The sequence below is a fragment of the Symphalangus syndactylus genome, chromosome 1, assembly GCF_028878055.3.
Source record: "Symphalangus syndactylus isolate Jambi chromosome 1, NHGRI_mSymSyn1-v2.1_pri, whole genome shotgun sequence".
Taxonomy (NCBI): domain Eukaryota; kingdom Metazoa; phylum Chordata; class Mammalia; order Primates; family Hylobatidae; genus Symphalangus; species Symphalangus syndactylus.
Window position 1 is genome coordinate 28,749,797 of NC_072423.2, and position 23,385 is coordinate 28,773,181.

The 23,385-nt window shown below is 45.9% G+C and overlaps 1 protein-coding gene across 4 annotated transcripts in view; it reads left to right on the top strand.

The window, feature by feature from the left end:
• The first annotated feature begins 4,527 nt into the window (after nt 1-4,527).
• Nucleotides 4,528-23,385, top strand: part of ATP8B1 (ATPase phospholipid transporting 8B1) — a 147,420-nt gene continuing 128,562 nt past the window's right edge. Inside the window, exon 1 of one of the 4 annotated variants that reach the window (XM_063639372.1) lies at nt 4,528-4,915. The gene's annotated coding sequence lies outside the window, so the exon portion shown is untranslated. The remainder of the gene's footprint in view (nt 4,916-23,385) is intronic. The other 3 variants (XM_055297963.2, XM_063639378.1, XM_055297954.2) reach the window with 3 other exon arrangements.

Consider the following 23,385-nt stretch of genomic DNA (forward strand, 5'->3'; position numbering starts at 1 on the left):
GTATTTGTTGTTTTAAAAGCCATTTTGAAGGATGTGGGGCAGATATTTGAAAATTCTAATGTCACTTATTGCTAGGACAGATTCACATAAAAGGTATCTTATCAGATTTAAAATTCTGGATCTGGTCTGGATAATGACTGTGAAGAACTTTTAACTGAGTTAATCTTGACTGCCAAGCATGGGTTACAATAGCACCTAGTGCAGCATGAATCTTTCCATTGGCATTAAATGCTTTAGCTTAAACGACCACTGGGCTTAGCAAAGAACTGAATACAAGCAGTATCACCTCCCTTTAAACATATCTTTTATCACTTATCTTGTAAAAAAAAAAAACTTCCAGGAAATAAATTTTCAGTAAAATTGAGCTAGCTCTCTTGGCAACCTCCCTGGCTTTCCTACCCACATCATGCAAATGTACATAAGACTGCTGCCAAAAAAAGGGGGAAAAAAGAAACAGAGGCAATTATGAACTACAAAAGTTGAAAATCATTGTTACCCTCTTTTAGAAATGACTATTTCTGGGCTCAATGGCTGCAGTGAGCAATGGTCACCACTGCATTCTGGCCTGGGTGCCAGAGTGAGACCCTGTCTCAAAAAAATAATAAAAAATAAAACATAAAAAGAAATGGCTATTTCTGTTACATTTCATGCTTTCCCCCAGCAGCTTGTTGGTTACTAAATGAGAGTGACTTCTAAATAAAACCAGAGGGTTTATTCAATCCCATCTGAGAATGCTGAGAAAGGGCCGCCAAGGCTGGTGGAATCAGGGCTCTGCCAGGACAAAGAAGTCATCTCTCAGTGACTCATGTAAGATGCATTTTAAAATTGTTGCATGTGAGACACTTCCAATGATTGCCCTGACAAGGCACTCCAACATTTGGCATGGTTCTTTCAGAAAGGACAAGGTCAGTTTCCAGGTGAGCTAATTCCTTCATCAGCAACACCAGCTGATGCACTCTGAGAACCTCCTTCCTAAGATGAGGAAGACTTACATAGGGGAAATGTTCTAGGATAAGGTTGTGGAGTTGTGTGGGTGTGGATGTTTTGTTTTGGTTTTGGTTTTTTTGTTTTGTTTTGTTTGTTTGTTTTATTTTGTTTTTTTGTTTTGGAGACAGTGTCTTGCCCTGTCACCCAGGCTTGAGTGCAGTGGTGCAATCACAGCTCACTGCAGCCTTCACTTCCTGTGCTCAAAGGATCCTCCCACCCTAGCCTCCTGCATAGCTGAGACTACAGGTGCGGGCCACCATGCCCAAATAATTTTATTTTGTATTTTTCATAGAGATGGGATTTCACCATGTTTCCCAGGCTGGTCTCAAACTCCTAGGCTCAAGCAATCCACTGGCCTCAGCCTCGCAAAGTGCTGGGATTATAGGCGTGAGGCACTGCACCTAGGATAAGGTTTTAACATGCCTCCATCTGGTGGGTTCCATGCAAGATGGGTTTTCAAAGGATTTGGCTCATCAAAGATGAAACACTACCTTCTTGCAAGTCTTTTTCTCAAATGCAACTTTTCAAGAAGCCTACCCCGACCACATTATTTAAAATTGTGACTCATCCTCCCACTCCTAATCTCTTAGTCCTGCTCAATTATTATTATTAGTAGTAGTATTATTCACACTGTCGCCAAGGCTGGAGTGCAGTGGGGCGATCTCAGCTCACTGCAACCTCTGCCTCCGGGGTTCAAGCAATTATCTGCCTCAGCCTCCTGAATAGCTGGGATTACAGGTGCCCACCATCACACCTGGCTAATTTTTTGTATTTTTAGTAGAGACAGGGTTTCACCATCTTGGCTAGGCTGATCTTGAACTCCTGACCTCGTGATCCACCTGCCTTGACCTCCCAAAGTGCTGAGATAGCAGGTGTGAGCCACCGTGCCTGGTCTATTATTTTTTAATGTATAAATCTTAAGCATACAGGTCAATGAATTCTTGCATATGTGTCTACTCATATAATTACCATTCAGATCAAGAAATACAAATTTTACAGCACTCCAAAAGGCAGCTCCTTCAGGGGCCTTCCCCTAGTCCAGCCTGTTCTATTTTTTCAAAGCATTTGCCACCTTTTAAGATACTCGCCGGGTGCAGTGGCTCATGCCTGTAATCCCAGCACTTTGGGAGGCTGAGGTGGGTGGATCACGAGGTCACGAGTTCACGACCAGCCTGACAAACATGGTGAAACCCGTCTCTACTAAAAATACAAAAATTAGCCTGGCCTGGTGGCTGTGCCTGTAACCCCAGCTACTCGGGAGGCTGCGGCAGGAGTATTGCTTGAACCCAGGAGGCGGAGGTTGCAGTGAGCCGAGATCACGCCACTGCACTCCAGCCTGGGCGACAGAGCGAGACTCTGTCTAAAAAAAAAAAAAGATACTTGATTGGCTCATTGATGTACCCAAGCAACTAGAAAACTGCCTGACACATAGTAGGCACTCACACTCAAATATTTGTTGAATGAAAGAATATTATTTTATTTTGAGACAGAGCCTCGCTCTGTTGCCCAGGCTGAAGTGCAGCGGCACAGTCTCGGCTCACTGCCTGCCACCTCAGTCTCCCAGGTTCAATCGATTCTCCTGCTTCAGCCTCCTGAGTAGCTGGGACCACAGGTGTCCGCCACCATGCTTAGCTAATTTTTGTATTTTTAATACAGGTGGTGGCTCATGCCTGTAATCCCAGCACCTTGGGTGGCTGAGGCAGGTGGACCACTTGAACTGGGGAGTTCGAGACCAGCCTGGGCAACATAGTGAAACTCTGTCTCTATAAATAAATAAACAAGTAAATAAACACAGACATCAGAATGGTATTGATCAGATCTAGGTACAGGTGTGGATTGGATGCGTCCTTGTGTAGTCTCTTCTATGTAACATTTTCTTGGACAGGTTGAGCACTTGGTAGTGGATCTGCAAGGAGGGGGTGCCCCCTTTAATCTGGAATCCCCTCTTGATTCCTAGGTTTGCTGGCATTTATCCAGACAGGGGCAGAGTCTTCCTAAGTGGCTTCCCTCCTTTGGAGTCTGCTGTTCCTTGCATGCCATAACCCAGTCTTGAGAACCTGGCTCACCTTCCATTGCTCCCATCTCCCAGTCAGTTGCAGATTGTGGCCACTTCGTGCCCTATCTCTCTTCTGTGGTGTCCCTTGAATTTCCCCCTTTTTACTTCCCCTGGCAACTCCTCCGTATGTTGCTGTCCCAGCCTCCCAAGTGATTCTCCCATCTTCAGTTTTATCCTCTCTAGACTATCTCCCTATTATTTTCCCTAAAACACAACCTTGATCATGTTCATGCTCGGTCCTAAATTGTCAATGGTTTGCAGGTGCTACCAAAAACAAGTCTAAACGTCTTAGATCAACCAATGTCACCAACAGGCCCTATGTTCTCTTGCATCAGTACCTTTGTTCTGTCGTTAGCTTCAGAATATAAGTGCTGGAAGAGACCATCTGGTCCAATCTCATTTTACAAATGAGGAAACTGAGGCCTGGAGAGATTGAGTGACTGACCAGCTCCTAGTCAGAGATCAAGTTTGACTCATGAAAAAGAAGCCTAGAGCAGCCTCGGGGTTGGTATCAAACAAGATCCAACCAGTCGACCACCCGTTCGTTGAATACCCTCTCCACACAACTCTGATCCCTAAAGTTGTGGATCTTCGAGTCCCATCAAGCACGGCGTCCTGTAGGAAGCCTCTGTGATGACCCAGTTGGGAGTCTGGACTCTTGGGCATAGATGTGAGCCTCTAGGTGACTGGGAACCCTGTAGGAGTCCTGGCTCCCCTACTGCATTTTAAGCAAAATCTGATCTTTGATTTTCCTCCATTCTTATCCCAACGACTCGGTCCATAGTCGGGGAGCGGCAAAAGTCTACTCAAGAAGGAGGGTAATGTCTATACTGCCAGGGAGGCACGATTCACCCGCTCAGACACCAGCCAGCAACGAGGCGCTGAGTCCAAAATTTCCACCTACACCGCGTGGTTCACGGGCCGCACCTTAACTGCTTTTGACTCCAAACGCAAAAAACTTGAGAGCGTTTGGACTCGGCAGAAAGCCTGCTGGCTGCAATCACAGGATACGTTTCTGGAAGTCTTGAGGCGCAGCCTCTTTCTTCACCCTCCACGCGGCGAACCTTGACGCGCATTCGGTGACCGGTCCCCAAACGTGACTTGGCATCAAGAGGACACAGCTCCCCTTACCGAGGGAGCTCAGGTCCCGGGCGTGCCGCGGCCCCGCCAGCTTTCCAGGCTGGCTCAGTCCTCGACCCGGGGTGACGGCCAAGCCAGCCAAGGGCGGCGGGAAAGTGACGCTGGGTTGGAGAGGTGGGGTGTCGAGTGCGGCCCCCGGGGAGCTAAGAGCGGCTGCAGCAGCCAGGTCTCAGGCTGGGAGAGGCAAGGGGGTCGCAGGCTGGGCTTGGAAGACTGACAGGGGTGCCCATCTGACTCCAGGACGCACGGAGGGCGTGGGGCAGGAGCTGGACCTGGGCCGCCTCGGGCCGCCCCGGGGCTTGCAGTCCAGCCCCTCTCCGCCCTAGGGAGGGAAAGAGGGAGGGGAGAAGGCCGAGCCCGCCTCCAGCCCCAGCCCCAGCCGGGCTCCGCGGCAGCGGCCGCTGGAGGGAAACGAGAGGCACCTCCTCGAGCAGAGAAACCAGTTTGGCCGGTCCGGCGGAGCGGAGGGAAAAGGGCGGCTGCAGAGGAAGGGTGCACGGACGCGGGGCGGGGAAAGGCGGAGGAGCCACTAGCGAGCCGCCAGAGCCGGAGGTGCCGCCGCCAACTAGACACGCTTCCCCGAGCCCCCGGCCAGCCCCCGTGCGCCATGCAGCGCTAGCGCGGCGGCCAGGGCTGGGGCTGGGAGGGCGGTGGCAGCTGCCAGGTGCGCAGCGAGCGCTCCGAGCGAAGCGCACCAGGCGGATGCCCCAGCCGGGGCCCAGCTAACGCCAGGTAAGCAGGGGTGCGGCGCCGGGGGCCCCCAGACCTTCCCAAGCCCGCTGGCCCGGCGGTGTCCTGCAGGTTCCCTGGCCGCTCCCGCCGCACTTTGGAGATGCGGGATGCGGCGGCAGCAGCTGTCCGCGCCCTCGGACTCCGGAGCCCGCACAGGTGGGATTTGGGTGGAGGTGCTGGGAGCCCTCGAGGCCTCGGGGACGGCGAGACACGGCCAGCTGGGCAGGCAGCGCTGCGAAGAGTTCCGTGGGGTTTTCACCTGCCTAAAGGAGGGAACTCTCAGGGTGTTTGGGTTCTTCGATCGGTAGCGACACACATGTCCGGGGGTTAAGCCAGGTAGGGCTTGCGGCTCCTTGAGGGATGCCGCTGGCTCCTGTGCGGTGGCTACCGCCCCTCTGGAAGACCCCAGTGACCGGGTTCTGCTGGGGCGCTCTTTGGGAGCAGATGCCAACGTGTCCGAAAAGGACTTGCGGGCCAAACGTATCTGACCGCGGCCCACCTGTCGGGAGGGATGGAGCGGGTGAGATCGCTCTCCTCCCCAGCTCCTGTGGCAGGGCAACACCTCTCACCCCCACTTCTCCAACTCCCTCCTTCTCCCCAAAGTGAAAGAAAAGTTCTGAAGTGTCCGCCCAACTTTTCCGAGGGAGGCGTGTGCCTGTGGTCCCTGCCCGGGGTTGGTGGCGGAGGGGGGAGGGGGGGCGGTGCTCGGAGCGCAGATCCGTGACAGTTGTACGGGGGAGACTGGGTTGCAGTAAGGATGCAAAATGGGGAAGAGGGATTGACACGCAAAAGTAAGGGGGACTTGGGCCGCGTTTCTGCCTGGTGAGTCCCCACTCAACCCTACCCGACCCCCTTGGCCTGCACGCGCTGCCCTTGGGGGACTGCAAGCCCTTCCTGGGTAGCTCCCGACGCCGCCGGGTTCCTCTCCCGGAAACTGGACTCCCTGTTGGCGTGAGAAAATATTCGCTCCCATCTTCCTGGTTGCATTGCCTTCAAAATTTTGCCACTACCCATGGGAAATTAAAAAAAGAAAAAACGAGTGGGATGTTTGGAGATCACCCGGCACACGGTAGGTTATCGATGAAGGTTAACTGCTTTCAGGAACAACAGCTAAAAAAAAAACCACGCGTGATAAAGCCTCCAGGGATAGTGAATACGAGCCCGTATAAATGGGGGACACAACAGCAAATGTGAAGTAGAAGCGCTAATTTTCATCGGCTAAGGAATACTTTTGTGTTAGACCTAAGATGCCATTCATTAATTCTGGGCCTATTGTTGAAGGCTTTATTAAACCCTATTATAAATGCACAGACCGTGCACAAGATGATTAATGCTTATTAGCTGATTACTTTCTGGGGGAGAAGTCACACCTGCCTGCAGTTAACTACTCTGAATTCTCTTAATGATTTTCATTATGTAGTGGAGCTTTCCTTGCTATAATTTTGGGAAAGAACATTAACCACTTTGTTCATTCGTCATTTTCCAGTGGCTGTGTTTTAGTAACTTTTTGTGATTCTTTGTGTGGGTTATTAAGGGCCGAGCAAGACTGTTTTTGTTATTACTGTCCAACACAGATGCCACCTGTGTGAGGTCAGCTCTGGCTCCTTTGAAGTTTTCCTTATGGATTTTAAGGAACACACACACCTGTGTGCATATGTTATTACATCCTAGTGATAGAACTGGGAGAGGTTTTGTTTTTTGTTCAATAGAAGTTTAAAAATAATAATGTGGTAAAGCAAATGGCTTAGCAAAAAGAAGTCTTCAGTGGTAAGGCAAGTTCAGGACTGACTTTATGTTTAATCTGGTTTTCAGTCTAGGGGATCTTAGTGCTAATGGAGTCACTACCAAATCTGGCTGTAGAATGTTCCTTTCCTTTCCTTCCGTCCATTCCTCTTTCCTCTTTCTTTTCCTTCCTTTTGAAGCAAGGAGTAGTGGAAAATATACGAATTTAGATGCCCACAGAATTCAGTTCTTTTACTTGTTAATTGTATAACCTTAAATGAATTCTTCAGTTTTCTGAACCTCTGTTTGCTGCTCTGTTGAGGGGAGAAGATATCAATCTCTTTGGATTGTTGAAAGAATTAAATCAGAGAACATATGAATGTTCTTTATATATAGTCAGTGTTTGAATGTTGGTTTCTTACTTTCTTTATTAGAATGATATCTAAAAATACTATTATTGCAGGTATCTGGTATATTTTTAAGATTTTATTGCCTTACGAATTAAAATTCCATTTTAGTTTTTTATAAGCAGCATTCACAGAATGCAGGTAATTCTTACAACTCCAGAGAGATTTTTCCTAGTTACCTTTGCTCCTTAGTGTTGGTCACGGAAAAAGAAACCGATGCACTCATGAATGCAGAGGAACTTGCTTTTTAGGTACCAGAACAAGTTGTTTTCTAAAATTTTTTATACGTAAAATAAATAGAGACAGGGCCTTGTTATGTTGCCCAGGCTGATCTAAAACTCCTGGCCTCAAGCAATCCTCCTGCCTTGGCCTCCCAAAGTGCTGGGATTACAGGTGTGAGCCACTGTGCCTGGCCCCAGAACAATTTATGTCCCAAATCTCTCTAAAAAGAGATGCCTTTTAGATTGCTTAAGCACTTAATTTTAGAGTTTATTTCTACACTTGGTTCTAGTTTAGTCTCCTGGAAAGTTTTTCTTAGTGGTGTCTTTAGGTATCTTGTGAGTTTTCAGGTCTGTTGACATTCAGTTAGATTAATTGTATTCATGCCTGTAGGTTTTTTGTTACTTATTAAATAAAAATTAATTTGCTGCCAGAAGAGTGTTAATACCATAAAAAGAAGATAAGTTATCTTTTTCATTCTGTTAACCAAGTTACTCCTGAATCCCCATTCCCGTGCCCAGCTAAAAGTAATGCCTAATCTAAGATCTTTTGAGGTCCTCTGTCACTGAAGACCTGGTATTGTGGAGGAAGATTATGAAAGCATATATACGTGCATGTATGTATATAGATAGGAGCATGTATATATACGTGTGTATATGTATATATTAGTCTTGTTTCTCATTTTCTTTTTTTTTTTCTTTTTGAGACAGAGTCTTGCTCTGTCGCCCAGACTGGAGTGCAGTGGTGTGATCTCACTGCAACCTCCTCTTCTCTGGTTCAAGCGATTCTCGTGTCTCAGCCTCCCGAGTAACTGAGATCACAGGCATGTGCCACCGTGCTCAGCTAATTTTTGTATTTTTAGTAGAGACGGGTTTCACTATGTTGGCCAGGCTGGTCTCAAACTCCTGGCCTCAAGCAATCCACCAAAGTGGCCTCCCAAAGTGCTGGGATTATAGGCGTGAGCCACCGCACCCGGCCTCATTTTCTTAAAAAACAGATAACTTTTTATCATCTGAATCTTTAAGGCCATATTAGTACTTTCCTTGATACTTATAAATGCATCGCACTTTTAAATAAATTGTTGCCCAACCCTTCCACAATGAGAAATATGTTTCATAACTGGTCCCTGCAAGCAGTCCAGAGGCAGCAGTAAAACAGAGGTTGCCAGCCTTGGAGTCTTTTGAACTGGGTTGGAACGCAGGCCTCATAGCTTCCTAGGTGCATAACCTAAGGCAAGTTACTTTGCCTCTCTAGGCTTCAGTTTCCTCATCTGTAAATGGGATAATAATAGTATGGCCTCATAAGGCTGTGTGATGAGTTCCAAATGAGATAGCTTAGGTAGAGGACTTAGCACACAGCTCAGTAAAAGGTAGTCATTAATACATTGTTGTGTTGTTGCTATGACGTTGTAAATATCACTCACCCAGCCATTGCCTTTCTCCTGGGCTATGTAGGAAACAGGAATCATTCTACAAGTTAGTATTTATTTAGCAAACATCAGTGCCCATTTGCACCAGGCATTGGAAAGACAGAGTTCCCCAGAGCAGGGGCAAGGTTCTAAATCTCCGATCTACACTGTTGTTCTTAAGCCCTGGTGGCTCAGAGGACTAGGGTGCTCATTTGCCTCTTAACCTTGCAGGAGAACTTGTGAGGGGGCCTGGTTGCTGTCTCACCTGGGTGCTACCTCTTCCTGCACAGTAGAAGCCCGTGGAATGATCCTGATCCCCCTTTACCCCTCACATCAGTTGGTCTCTTCTCTCCCTCATCCTCCACGCTGCTGTTTTTCTATTTTTAATTTTATTTATTTATTTATTTTAGACAGGGTCTTGCTCTGTCGCCCAGGCTGGAGGGGAGAGGCACGAACATAGCTCACTGCAACCTTGACCTCTTGGGCTCAGGTGATTCTCTCACCTCAGCCTCTCAAGTGGCTGGGACCGCAGGTGTGCCATGGTACACAGCTATTTTTTTTTCTTTTTTTTTTTTTTTTTGTCGAGACAGGGTCTCACCATGTTGCCCAGGCTTCTTTTGAACTCTTAGGCTCAAGTAGCTCTCCTGCCTGGGTCTTCCAATATGCTGGGATTATAGATGTGAACCACCATGTCTGACCCACACTCCTGGTTTTTCTGTTTTGTTTTGTTTTTTAATTACTACCTGTTTAAAACTCAACAGTTTCTGAACCCTGTGGCTTCTTGAAAGGCTCATTGCTCCCTGTGTGGTTTTCTTAGTTGTGGATCCTGGGTAGGCGTTGCTAATGACAGAGAACCTTGGTATGGCTCCTTTCATTCATTCATCTTTAGACTATGCTGGCGGAATTACCTCTCTGCTTCATGGAAGTCTGTGGGGTTCACACAGGGCCTGAGTTGGGTTTCTTCTTTGGTGAGAAAGCAAATCAGAGGCCTGGCGCGGTGGCTCACGCCTGTAATCCCAACACTTTGGGAAACCGAGGTGGGTGGATCACAAGGTCAGGAGTTCGAGACCAGCCTGCCAACATAGTGAAACCTCATCTCTATTAAAAATACAAAAATTAGCCAGGTGTGGTGGCATGCGCCCATAGTCCCAGCTACTCAGGAGGCTGAGGCAGGAGAATTGCTTGAGCCTGGGAGGCAGAGGTTGTAGTGAGCTGAGACCTTGCCATTGTACTCCAGCCTGGGCAATGGAGCGAGACTCCATCTCAAAAAGAAAGAAAGAAAGAAAGAAAGCAGATCGGGTGTTTGTTCTCTTCCTGCTTGGGACCTTGTCCCTCTTTGCATGGAGGGATGGTTTCCTTAGGTCCTGGGGGACAGCCCAGGCCACTTCCACTCTAAAGATCTGTGTTCTTTATCAGTCTTTCAATCTAGTATATTTGCATTTAATAGGTGACAAATGGGCCTGGAAGCTGTGGTGGGGATGGAGTGGGAAACCAGCTCTCAGTCTGACAGTGACTCCTGGAGGGGAGGGTCGCCTGTGTTCCTGGGCAGCCTTTCAGTGGCGAAGGCCACCATCCCCCGCAGCGTGATTGAGAAGCCTGGCACTTCTGCAATGAGTACTGTGGAGCCTGACCTTTGGCTAGTAGCTTGATCTTTATTGACAGGGCTGTCATTTATGGCTTTGTTACTTTGCTGCTGAGTGGCTTTTGTTCTACTGGAGTTGCGGTTTGTTTGATTTAGTGCAGGTGGCTTTTGAAAACAGGTTTCTAACCTTTATTGAAATTGAGTTGCACTAGAAAATCCTCTTTGGAAACCCTCAGGCACCAAATACTGTCCTTCACTTAGTATGAGAATGTATATTCTTGCTGTTTAGAGAAGCTTCCATGGATTGGATGCATTATTTATTTTATAGAGTGTGGTGTGATTCGTGTACCCATCCTTATTTTCTCTTCCTGGAACTTAGTGAGTTACTGACATGATCCTATGAGATTTCTGTGCATGAGCTGTAGATCCAGAAGGAACACTTAACATTTTCTATAAGAACATAGCTAACACCTGTAATCCCAGCACTTTGGGAGGACAAGGCAGGCAGATCATGAGGTCAAGAGATCGAGACCATCCTGGCCAACATGGTGAAACCCTGGTGGCACACGCCTGTAGTCTCAGCTACTCCAGAGGCTAAGGCAGGAGAATCGCTTGAATCCGGGAGGCAGAGGTTGCAGTGAGCTGAGATTGCACCACTGCACTCCAGCCTGGTGACAGAGCAAGACTCCGTCTCAAAATCAAACAAAAAAACAACAACATAGGTAACCCTTTGGCTTGGGTGGTTTAAATATGCACTCACTTGGGGAGATGGGTAGGTTTTGTACATTTCATGCTGGGAAATAATGCCCCTATCTTTATACTGAAAAATTAAAATGTGAGTCCTCTAAGTCAGGCACTAGTAGCTGCTGTATCAATCTCCAGTTTTTGTTGTTGTTGTTGTTTGTTTTTTTAATTTAGAGGCAGAGTCTCAAGATATTACCCAGGCTGGTCTCGAACTCCTAAGCTCAAGTGATTCTCGCCTTAGTCTCTCGAGTAGTTGGGAATACAGGCATGTGCCACTGCACCCAGCAACCTCCAGAACTTTTGTTACAATAAGGACTCTAAGTGTATGAAGTTCATCAGACTATAAAGATTGTAAGAATGAAAAGAAAATCTGTGCTCTGATTTGTACCAGTACAACTTTGAGAGGAGGAGAGGTTCCTCCTGATCTTGTCTTCTTGGTGTAGAAGTTTATTTCATGGGAGTTTTTTTATTTTTTTATTTTTTGAGATGGGATCTCACTCTGTCATCCAGGCTGGAATGCAGTGGTGCGATCTCAGCTCTCTGCAACCTCTGCCTCCTGGGTTCAAGTGATTCTCCTGCCTCAGCCTCCTGAGTAGCTGGGATTACAGGCATGGCCACCAGGCTTGGCTAATTTTTGTATTTTTAGTAGAGACGGGGTTTCACCATGTTGGCCAGGCTGATCTTGAACTCCTGACCTCAAGTGATCTGCCCACCTTAGCCTCCCAAAGCGTTGGGATTACATGTGTGAGCTACTGCGCCTGACTTTTTTTTTAAATGTAAAATATACATAACATTTACCATCTTGATCCTTTTTAAGTGCACAGTTCAGTGGCATTAGGTACATTCACATTGTTGTGCAACCATCACCACCATCCACCTTCAGAACTTTTCATCATCTCAAACAGAAACTGTGCCCATGAAAGAGTAACTACCCCTTTCTTCCTATTTCCTGGTCCCTGTAACCTCCATTCTGCTTTCTCCATGAATTGGACTATTCTACAGTACCTCAGGTTAAGTGGAATCATGCAATATTTGCCCTTTTATGACTAGCTTATTTCACTAGTGTAATGTCCTTAAGGTTCATCTATGTTGTAGCATGAGTCAGAATTTCCTTCCTTTTTAGGGCTGAATAATATCCCATTGTATGCACATACCACATTTTGTTTACCCATTCATCTGTGATGGATATTTGGGTAGTTTTCACCTCTGGCTATTGTAATTTTTTCAATTAAAAAAAATTTTTTAAGACAAGGTCTCACTCTGTTGCCCAGGCTGGAGTGCAGTGATGTGATCATAGCTTACTGCAGCTTTGAACTCCTGGGCTCAAGCCATCCTCCCACCTCAGCCTCCCAAATGTCTGGGACTACAGGCACTCACCACCACACACAGCTAATAAAAGAAAAAAAAAATGTGTTTGTGTGTGTGTGTCTCGATATGTTGCCCAGGCTGAACTCCAGAGCTCAAGCTAGCCTCCTGCCTTGGCCTCCTAGTGTTGAAATGACAGGTGTGAGTCACCGCGCCTGGCCCACCTCTGGCTATTGTGACTAATGCTGCCATAGACCTGAGCGTACACATATCTGTTTGTTCATGTCAGTTTTTGAGCCCCCCTTATTCAGTTTGGTAAAATGTATCCTTCATAAATAAGATGGGCAGGGCCACGTATTATAGTGTTTATTACCATGCTTTCCTCCAGAGTAGCATGGAAATAAGAATGCAGGGAATGTGGGAGGAGGGTGGTGTTGAAGACACCTGAAGGCAGCACGTGCCTCTCCTTTTCACCTGCAGCTGCTCTCACTGAGCTGGCGGTCATATGCCATTTTTCTTTCTTTCTTTCTTTCTTTTCTGAGACGGAGTTTCGTTCTGTCGCCCAGGCTGGAGTGCAGTGGTGCAATCTCAGCTCACTGCAACCTCAACCTCCACCTCCCAGGTTCAAGTGATTCTCCTGCCTCAGCCTCCCAAGTAGCTGGGATTACAGGCATGCACCACCATGACCGTCATATGCCATTCTATCATCCAACTGGTCTGTGCTATGGGTGACTCTTTCCTCTGTGTCAGGGTGGGTGTAAAAGCCCCGGGGTTGTAGCCCTACTATCTGGCCATCTCTGCTAATCACAGCCACCTTCCAGAGATGATATTCCATATAATTGACTTTTTTTTTTTTTTTAATGTCAGGTTGTTTTTCCCCTTAGGGTAGAATCCATGGCAAGGCAAAAGATCAGTTACAGACTGTAGCACGGCAGAGTTACCAAATGTTCCACCTCTATAATAATGTGCTTATAGGTGTCTTGGTATAAAAGCCAGACGCCTTTATGTAATAATTAGACGTCAGTCTGTTAAAGACACCTTAATCTGTAGTTTCTAGAGAACAATAGACTCTCATATGAGTTTATACTCATACTGTGCCCTGAAAATTAGCCAAATAAGGATTTACATGTTTAAAAAGCAGGTTTTTAAAGTAAAACAAAACAAAACACACAAAAACTCATCAAAGCTTGAAGCCAACCAAAAATACTACTATCCCTAGGTGTCCACCCACTTTTCTATTTAATGACAACCACAGTCACAAAAAGAATATCGGGGTTAACACGGTTAATCTCTTGGCGATCTGATACTTTATTTGTGTAGTTCAACTGCATTAAGAGCGTTTAGACTTTTGTCATCAGTCTTAGGCTTTCTCCCCTTGTGTAGAACAAGAAAATTCTTAAAAGTCAATTTGAGAACCTTAGGCTGTGAATGGTGATGTAAGTAGCAGCTAATGCGCCCTGAATCTTTGAGGTCACTGGGACCAAGAGAATGGGAGGGCAAGGGTGCAAGTTGCCATTGTAAATAGAGTGGCCAATGGAACCTCCTTGAGAAGGTCATATTTGAGCAAACACACAGGAGAGAGGGTGGCACAGGAAGTTCTGGGGAAAGAGTGGCCCAGACAGAGCGGACAGATAACTCGCTGCAGAGGCCCTAAGGTAAGAGTACTTGGCTTACCTAGCTGTTCCTCCAATGAGTGAGTGGGGAAGGGAAGGAAAAGAAGGAGGTAAGGGCAGAAAGGAAGGGAGCCAGGTCTTGCAGGGCTTGCCAGGCTGTGTAAGGACTTTGGCTTTGATTTCTTGGAAGATGGCGGCTCATTGCAGGACATTGCTCCTTGGAGTGGTGTGATCTGTGTGAAGACCAGCCCAGGCAGAAGGCTCCCAATCCGGGAGTTCAAGCAGGAGGCAAAGCCAGGCAAGTGAAGGTGGAAGCTTTTCCCAGGGTGGTAGCATCCACCAGGATGGTAGCTGTGGGGCTGAGATGTCAGATTCTTGAGAAAGACAGAAGAGAAAGGACACAGAGAGAATGGGATCGGACACAGGCATACATGCAACTTTTATTTTGATATATCGAAATGCCAACAGGACTTCTGGACAGATGGGATGTGGGGTGTGAGAGAGAGAGGAGCCAAAGATAACTTTCTCGGCAGAACCTGGGTGGCAAAAGGAAATCTGAGTTTCAAACACTGGAAATTTGCTGGGCTGTGTTCAGATCGCTTGCAACTAGGTTATAAAGAGGCTCCTCAGAAACATACATATAAGGCTTTGGTTCAGAGAACTTTGTGTTTACTATCAGCCCTGTCTTCCTAGTTCGGGGGAAAGAGCATTGTTAGAAAAGAGACACGGTTTTCAGGAAGCAGAGGACTTGCCTTCATTGACAGGAGGGCAGTCTGTAACCCACAGGCTGTCCTGCCAGGGCTGCTGTTGCAGCTATTGCCACTCACAAGCCCCTAGTCCCCCTCCCTATCCTGTTTGTCTTTTGCCTAATTGGGAGGTTAAGCTCTTTCCAGCCACTCCCCATCTCCATACACATGGATTTTTTGTTTTAAACAACTATATTGAGATCTAATTCGTGTACCATACAATTCAGCCTTTTAAAATATACAATTCAATGGTTCTTAGTATATTTACATAGCTGTGCAACCGTTGCCACAATCTATGTTAGAACCTTTTCATCACTCCCTAACAGAAATCCTGTACCTTTTAGCTGTGCCTGGTTTATCGCCTTGTCCCTGCAGCCCCTGGCAGCCTCTCATCTATCTTCTGCTTCTATGGGTTTGCCGATTCTGGACATTTTATATAAACGGAATCGTATGATATGTGGTCTTTTGTGATCATCTTTTTACACTTAGCATAATGTTTTTCATGTACATTACGGTCAGGTGTGGTGGCTCACACCTGTAATCCCAGCACTTTGGGAGGCCGAGGTGGGCAGATTACTTGAACTCAGGAGTTCGAGACCAGCCTGGGCAACATAGCGAGACCCTGTCTCAATTTTTTTTAATTGTAAAAAAACAAAAAAATTAATAAAAAATATCATCCATATTGTATTATTTGTCAATACTTAATTTCTTTATATTGCCAAACACACTAGCTACTTTTGCACGTGACACATTCTTCAAAAAAAGCACAGGCCATGGAAATGTGTGCTAGTTGCAAATAGACTGACATGTTATAAAAGGAATGTTTTGTGCAGAGAGAGCTACAAATATGTGCGTGTGGATGTAAGTATGCATTTGCTCACCTTCACAGTTGATTACATGGTCCACAGTGACTCTAAAGACAAGGGGCCTTCTGGTGGCCTAGTGATTTTCTTTCATTCAGTGATTCAACAATTACTTATTAAATACCCACTACATTGCCAGGTACTGGCAGTAAACAACAGTGAGGAGCAAAGCAGACATGCCCTTCCCCTCAGGGAGCTTACAGGGTTGTTGAGAGTGCGATGAGAGATAGAGACTGAACAAAATATTGAACAAAAGAGATACGAAACAACTTGATATTAGAATTATAATCTGTGATAAAGGCCTTAAAGAAAAATAAGACATTTCTAAGAGAATAATGAAGACCTACTTTAAAATGGCCTAGGAGGAACCCAGGCATCCACTGACAAATGAATGAATAAACAAAATTGGTGTACCCGTATGATTAGGACGTTTCTCAGCCTTACAAAGGAAGGAAATTTTTGCTGAGCATGGTGGCTTATGCCTGTAATCCCAGCATTTTGGGAGGCCAAGGCTGGGGGGAATAACTTGAGGTCAGAAGTTCAAGACCAGCCTGGCCAACACGGCGAACCCCCGTCTCTACTAAAAATACAAAAATTAGCCAAGTATAGTGGTGGGCACCTGTAATCCCAGCTACTCGGGAGGCTGTGACACAAGAATCGCTTGAACTCAGGAGGCGGAGGTTACAGTGAGCCAAAATTGTACCACTGCACTCCACCATGGACAGCAGAGTGAAACCCTGCCTCAGAAAAAAAAAAAAAAGAAGAAGAAGAAAAAGAAAAAAGGAAGGAAATTTTATACATGCTACATGGATGAACTTTGAAGACATTGTGCTAAATGAAATAAATGAGACACAAAAGGACAAACAAATATTTTGTGATTCCACTTATACGAAGTGCCCAGAATAGTCAAGTTCATGGAGACAGAAAATTGAGCAGTGGTTGCCAGGGGCTGGGGCCAGCGGGGAATGGAGAGTTAGTTTTTAATGGACCCTGAGTTTCAGTTTGGGAAGATGAAAAATTTCTAGGGATGGGTGGTGGTGCTAATTGCAGAATCATGTGGACGCACTTAATATCATTTAGAAGGCTTTAAAGGCCAAACGCGGTGGCTCATGCCTGTAATCCCAGCACTTTGGGAGGCCGAGATGGACGAACTGCTTAAGGCCAGGAGCTCGACACCAGCCTGGCCAACATGGTGAAACCCCATCTCTACTAAAAAATACAAAAATTAGCCAGGTGTGGTGGTGCGTGCCTGTAATCCCAGCTACTCGGGAGACTGAGGCAGGAGAATTGCTTGAACCAAGGAGGCAGAGGTTGCAGTGAGTGGAGATTGCACCACTGCGCTTCAGCCTAGGCAACAGAGCAAGATTCTGTCTCAAAAAAATAAAATAAATAAAATAAAAGTAGTTAAAACGGTAAATTTTATGCTTTGTCCATTTTACCATAATTTTAAAAATGGCCCAGGGAGTGGGGTCTCTTGAAGGACGTTATACTTAAGTTGAGACCTAGAGGATAAGAAGGTACCAGTCAGGGGAAGAGTGGTCCAGTCAATGGGAACCACATGTGCAAAGGCCCTGGGGTGGGTGAGAGCTTAGTGCTGTGCTCTAGGAATTGTGAGAGGCCAGAATACTGGGTGTGACATGATGCTGGGGCTACCATGGGATGAGGGAGGCTGGCACCAAACTGCAGAGAACCTGATAGGAAGTCACTAACATTTTTAAGCAGCAGAGTGATGTGATTTGATTCCTGGTTTTGTTTGATAATCCAGAGACTGCGATATGGGGAATGGGTTGGTTGTTGGTGGGGGATGGGAGTGGGGGCGGCGAATGAGGCCAGAAGCAAGGAGAGGAAATCTGGGCGCTGCAGTGTCCATGAGAAGGAGAGGATAGGGGTTTGGGCCCGATGACGGGAGTGGGGATGAGAAGTGGAAGGTAGGAGCCGCACTTCACAAGGGGAATCCTGGTCTTGGTGATGGGTTGGATTTGAAGATGTAAAAGAAGAGAATTGTCAACAATTTTCAGATTTCTGACATAAGCGACTAAAGGTGATGGCGTCACTGAGACCGAGGAGTAGTTTTAGAAGATGAACGTAGCTTCGATCATGTTTAGTTTGTGTTGCTGGGACACCTAGGTGTGGTTGGGGGTCAAGCATTAGTGATTCAGAAGTCTAGGTTGGAGACACAATTTTGGGAATTGCAACAGAGGATTGGGTTTAAGGAGCTGTTTGGGATGCTGGAAATGCTTCGGAAGCCAGTGCTTCCTATCGTTGGTATCGGCCTTTTAGTTTGCACTAATTTATGTAAAATAATCAACTATTTTTTGGCAACAAAGAATGTACATGTGAGCAAAAATAAGCATTTGTGCAAAGTCACAAGCCCTGCTTTATGGACAAAGATGACAGGGTGGAGGGCTGATACAGGGTTGCCTAGCGGACAGGACCACCACACATGGCTCAAAACGTTCTCAGATGTGGGAAAGGGGCGCTTTGTATGGTATAGGAACTTGCTAAAGCCAGGGAATTTCTTGTGGAAAACCGACTTTTAAAATTGGCTTGTGTGGCCTGACTTGAAAACCAAATCACTCTTTTCATGTGTGTAGGGTAGTATAACAAAGTGGTGCTGATTTTGTGCTCAGTGTACTGTATTTCTACATGTTGTATTGACCCACTTAGTCCCGTGGTGTATTAATTTCCTGGTCTCTTTTTGCAAGCAAAGGAATTATAGCTTGCCTGAAGTCTCAGAACTAGTAATCGACAAAACCAGAAATTGCAGTTGTGTTTCCAGACTCACAAGGCGAGGGTTCTTTCCGAGACCTCACAGCTGAAGGTTGGAAAATCGATCCAAATGACTCAGAGATAGGGTTGCCAAATTTAACAAATAAAAATACAGGACACAGTTCAGTTTGAATCTCAGATAAACGATGAATAATTTTTTTTAGTGTAAGTGTGTCCTATGCAATGTTTGGGACTGACTGACACTAAAAATGATGTGTTCTTTATGTTAATGTCAAATATAACTCTGAGTCCTATATTTCATCTGGTAACCCACCCAGAAATGAACTCTTGGGCCGAGCGCGGTGGCTCACGCCTGTAATCCCAGCACTTTGGGAGGCCGAGGTGGGCGGATCACGAGGTCAGGAGATCGAGACCATCCTGGCTAACACGGTGAAACTCTGTCTCTACTAAAAATACAAAAAATTAGCCAGGCGCGGCGGCGGGCGCCTGTAGTCCCAGCTACTCGAGAGGCTGAGGCAGGAGAATGGCATGAACCCGGGAGGCGGAGCTTGCAGTGAGCCTAGATAGCGCCCCTGCAGTCCAGCCTGCGTGAAAGAGCGAGACTCTGTCTCAAAAAAAAAAAAAAGAAATGAACTCTTGGAACACAAAATCATTTGTAATTTGTGGACTTCCTGTATATTCAAGCTCCTTATAGAAACTCCTGGATCTGCCAAGCATTTTGTTTTATTTGGGGGTGGGAGTGGGAGGAGGATTGATTTTCCTATTCTCCTAAAAGGGCTATGTTGTGATATTTTTTCCATCTTTAATATCTATGATTTGTAATAAACAGCAGCCTGGTTTTGGGAAACAAGCCCAGGAGATGTCAGCTCTGGTGAGTCACTGAATGGGTTGGCTGACCTCAGCTAATAATAGCAATTCTTTACATTTTTAAAGCACTTTATAGTTTTAAAATCTCCTCATTTGGGAGTTGGCAGGACAGGAATTATCCCCATGGAACAGATGAGAAACACAAGGGAAGCAGGGTTTGGGGGAGTGGGTGGTGCCAGGAACTGGGTTAGGGTACTCTTTTCTTAACTTTTAGTTCAGTGATGAGGAGTTAATTTTCTTTTCTTTTTTTTTTTTTTTTTTTTTTTGAGACGGAGTCTTGCTCTGTCACCCAGGCTGGAGTGCAGTGGCGCAATCTCGGCTCACTGCAAGCTCCGCCTCCTGGGTTCACGCCATTCTCCTGCCTCAGCCTCTCCGAGTAGCTGGGACTACAGGCGCCCGCCACCATGCCCGGCTAATTTTTTTTGTATTTTTAGTAGAGACGGGGTTTCACCGTGGTCTCGATCTCCTGACCTCGTGATCCACCCGCCTCAGCCTCCCAAAGTGCTGGGATTACAGGCGTGAGCCACCGCGCCCGGCTAATTTTCTTTTCTTTTCCTTTCTTTCTTTCTTTTTTTTTTTTTTTTTTTTTTTTTTTGAGATAGAGTCTCACTCTGTCACCCAGGCTGGAGTGCAGTGGCGCAATCTTGGCTCACTAGGACCTCTGCCTCCCGGGTTCAAGCGATTCTAGTGCCCCAGCCTCCCAAGTAGCTGGGATTACAGACGGGCACCACCATGCCTGACTAATTGTTTGTATTTTTAGTAGAGATGGGGTTTCGCCATGTTGGCCAAGCTGATCTCAAACTCTTGGCCTCATGTGATCCTCCCGCCTTGGCCTCCCAAAGTGCTGGGAGCCACCATGCACAGCCAGTTAATTTTCTAAGCTCTGATTTTTTTCGTGCTTCAAATGATGGACCTGATGTTTTATAGGATACCCTCTCATTGTAATTCCATGTCTCTCTGTGATCTCATTTGTCATAAGCTTCCAGTTTTCAAAATTTACAGGTTGTAAATCATTTCAAGCTTTGTAGGTCCAGATGACAATGAAATATATGTGTTTCTGGTAGCAGGGATGTACAATAGGTTTTATTTTGTTCATTCCGTATTCAGTTTGTCTTGTTTTACAGATGGATCTCGCTCTGTTGCCCAGGCTGGAGTGCAGTGTCAAATTATGGCTCACTGCAGCCTCAAACTCCTGGGCTCAAGGGATCCTCCCACCTCAGCCTCCCAAGTAGCTGGGACTAATATTCACTTTTATCCAGTACTGTCATGTCTACACAATGGATACTATATAGGTCCCTTTAAAAGACGCATAAAATTTTAAATGAGGCCTATTTATTTTAAAGGTGTTTTTCCTCTATTTTGATAGATGTTAAACCTAAAAAATACTGACATTCAAAAAGGTATCTAACCTCTGAGGTTTGACAAACTTTAGAGCATTTTTAAAGGAATAGACTTTTTAAAAACTGAAAATCAGTAAATAGCAATCAGTGGGCTCTAAAAGCCAGCTTTGAAAAAGAAGCTCATGACAAAGAAGCCAAAATTACAAGAGGAAATGGTAGAGCGGAGCCAACACTCCCCACCCGCAATGTTCCAGAGGGAGCTCCTCCCGCAGTGTTCCAGATGGAGCTCCTCCCGCAGTGTTCCAGAGGGAGCTCCTCCCGCAGTGTTCCAGATGGAGCTCCTCCCGCAGTGTTCCAGAGGGAGCTCCTCCCGCAGTGTTCCAGAGGGAGCTCCTCCCGCAGTGTTCCAGAGGGAGCTCCTCCCGCAGTGTTCCAGAGGGAGCTCCTCCCGCAGTGTTCCAGATGGAGCTCCTCCCTCAGTGTTCCAGATGGAGCTCCTCCCGCAGTGTTCCAGATGGAGCTCCACCTGCAGTGTTCTCGATGGAGCTTTTAGGCTCACTTTTTATCAGACGAATTTATGTTGTCTTTTAGGTTCTTTTGTGTGTGTCATAAGGAAATCAGTAAGCATAAAATGGCTTTAATTGCACTTGGCAGAGGACTAAGGGTATATAAAGATTGGTGACCGTTGTGAGAACTAAAGTACATTTTATTTGCTTGTAAAATTTTGTTTGCCACGATATCTTAGGCATTATACAATGATTTCCGGTCCAGAATATCCTGAGAATTTAATATGAATATTATGAAGTTTCCTGTCTTCAAAATTTTGTATTTGAATACTTATTTTAACATGGCTTAAATGTATTTCTAACATAACATCCTGTCTGGCAGTCTTTGTAAACTCTAGAATTTGTCCAAGCTCTAAGATGTTAGGGGTCATTTTTCTGTTTCAAGTCGATGTTGTTCTCCATATCTGCTGTATTTCAATACCCCTTACTAGACGTAAAAAAGATAATAGTATCTCTTTCAAGCAAACCTTAATTTTTAAAAACACCCTTTAAATTTTTTGTGTTTCTAGTTTTCATGAACCATTGGAAGAACACATTGTGTTATTGAAATAAAAGGGCTTGGCTGGGCACAGCGGCTCACGCCTGTAATCCCAGCACTTTGGGAGGCCGAGATGGGTGGATCACTTGAGGTCAGGAGTTCGAGAGCAGCCTGGCCAACATGGTGAAACCCTGTCTCCAGTAAAAATACAAAAATCAGCCAGGCGTGGTGGTGCGTGCCTATAATACCAGCTACTCAGGAGGCTGAGGAAGGAGAATCCCTTGAACCCGGGAGGTAGAGGTTACAATGAGCCGAGATCGCACCACTGCATTCCAGTCTGGGCAACAGAGCAAGACTCCGTTTCAAAAAAAAAAAGAAATAAAGACATAAAGGGGCTTAGATTAGAAGATACCTAGCAACATTCTCAGCTCTAATGTCCTGTTTATGTTAAATTTATTGGATTCTCCCCTCCTCTGCCCTGGACCAATTGGTCTCCACTTAAAAGGTGATCCTGGGATTTTTGTTTAATTTCTTTGCTTGTTTCTCTAACTGTTACAGGCACCATTTTTAGACTAGCTCTGAGCATCATATAGTTGCATATATTCCAGGAGGCGCTACCTCCTCCTGGAAGATTTCCTGATTCCTTGTCTTTCCCAGACCAAAGTGAGGGACCCTTCCTTTGTTCTAGTGGTTCCCTGTACATTCTCATCCTAGCATAGGTGGTACCATCTCGGAGATGGTAGCTAGCTTTTATCTCACATGTGGCTTGATCAGTGGTGGTTGCCTAGACACTGGTTTTCAAAGTATGGTCCCTGGACCAGCAACATCAGCACAACTGGGGGCTGCACTCTAGACTCACTGACTCAGAAGCTCTGGGATTAAGACCCAGCATTCAGTGTCCTAATAAAACTTCCAGGTGATTCTGATGCCTGCTCCAGATTGAGAATCCCTGGCTGAGAGGTTTTTGACGAGCAGGATTCTGAGGTAATGTCCAGCCACAGCAGCAAAGGTGTGTTAGGATTCCTTAGTCCTGTCACCTTGAGCAGGTGAGAAGCAGGACAGATGTGGGCCCAGGGGTGTGGCATCCCTGAGCTATATTGTCATTGCTGGTCCACTTGTCTGTGTTTACACTCGTGGCCACCTCGGTGAGAACAGCACCTTGGCAAGTATCATGTTGTAGCTCAGCCCCCAGCACAGTTCTTAAATTGTAGCACCTGTTCTATAATTACACATTAAATAGTAAAGTCAGAAACATGCCTTTCCACACTGATAGGCACTAGCATTAGCTGCCATTATTAGAGGCATGTTTTATGAGAGAGAAGGCCATTGAACAACAATGAACCAATAATTGTTGGCTGTTTTTATAGTGACTCTACAATGAAAAGAATCCACCGTGGCCTACTTAAGTGAATTTTATGGCTTTTACTCCTTCACTAAGCTGCCAGAGGAGAATAACCAAGTTCTTTCTTGGACTTCATAACTTAGTAAAATAGTCACAAACACAAATAGATACTTACAGCCAGGTACAGTGGCTCATGCCTATAATCCCAACACTTTGGGAGGCTGAGGCAGGTGGATCACTTGAGGTCAAGAGTTTGAGACCAGCCTGGCCAACATGGTGAAACCCTATCTCTACTAAAAATACAAAAATTAGCTGGGTATGGTGGTGTGCGCCTGTAATCCCCAGCTACTCAGGAGGCTGAGGAAGGAGAGTTGCTTGAACCCCAGAGGTGGAGCTTGCAGTGAGCTGAGATCGCACCATTGCACTCCAGCCTGGGCGACAGAGCAAGACTCTGTCTCAAAAAACAAAACAAAACAAAACAACAACAAAAATAGATATTTAAAGATTTTTGCACTAACTTTTGATACTTATTGCCATA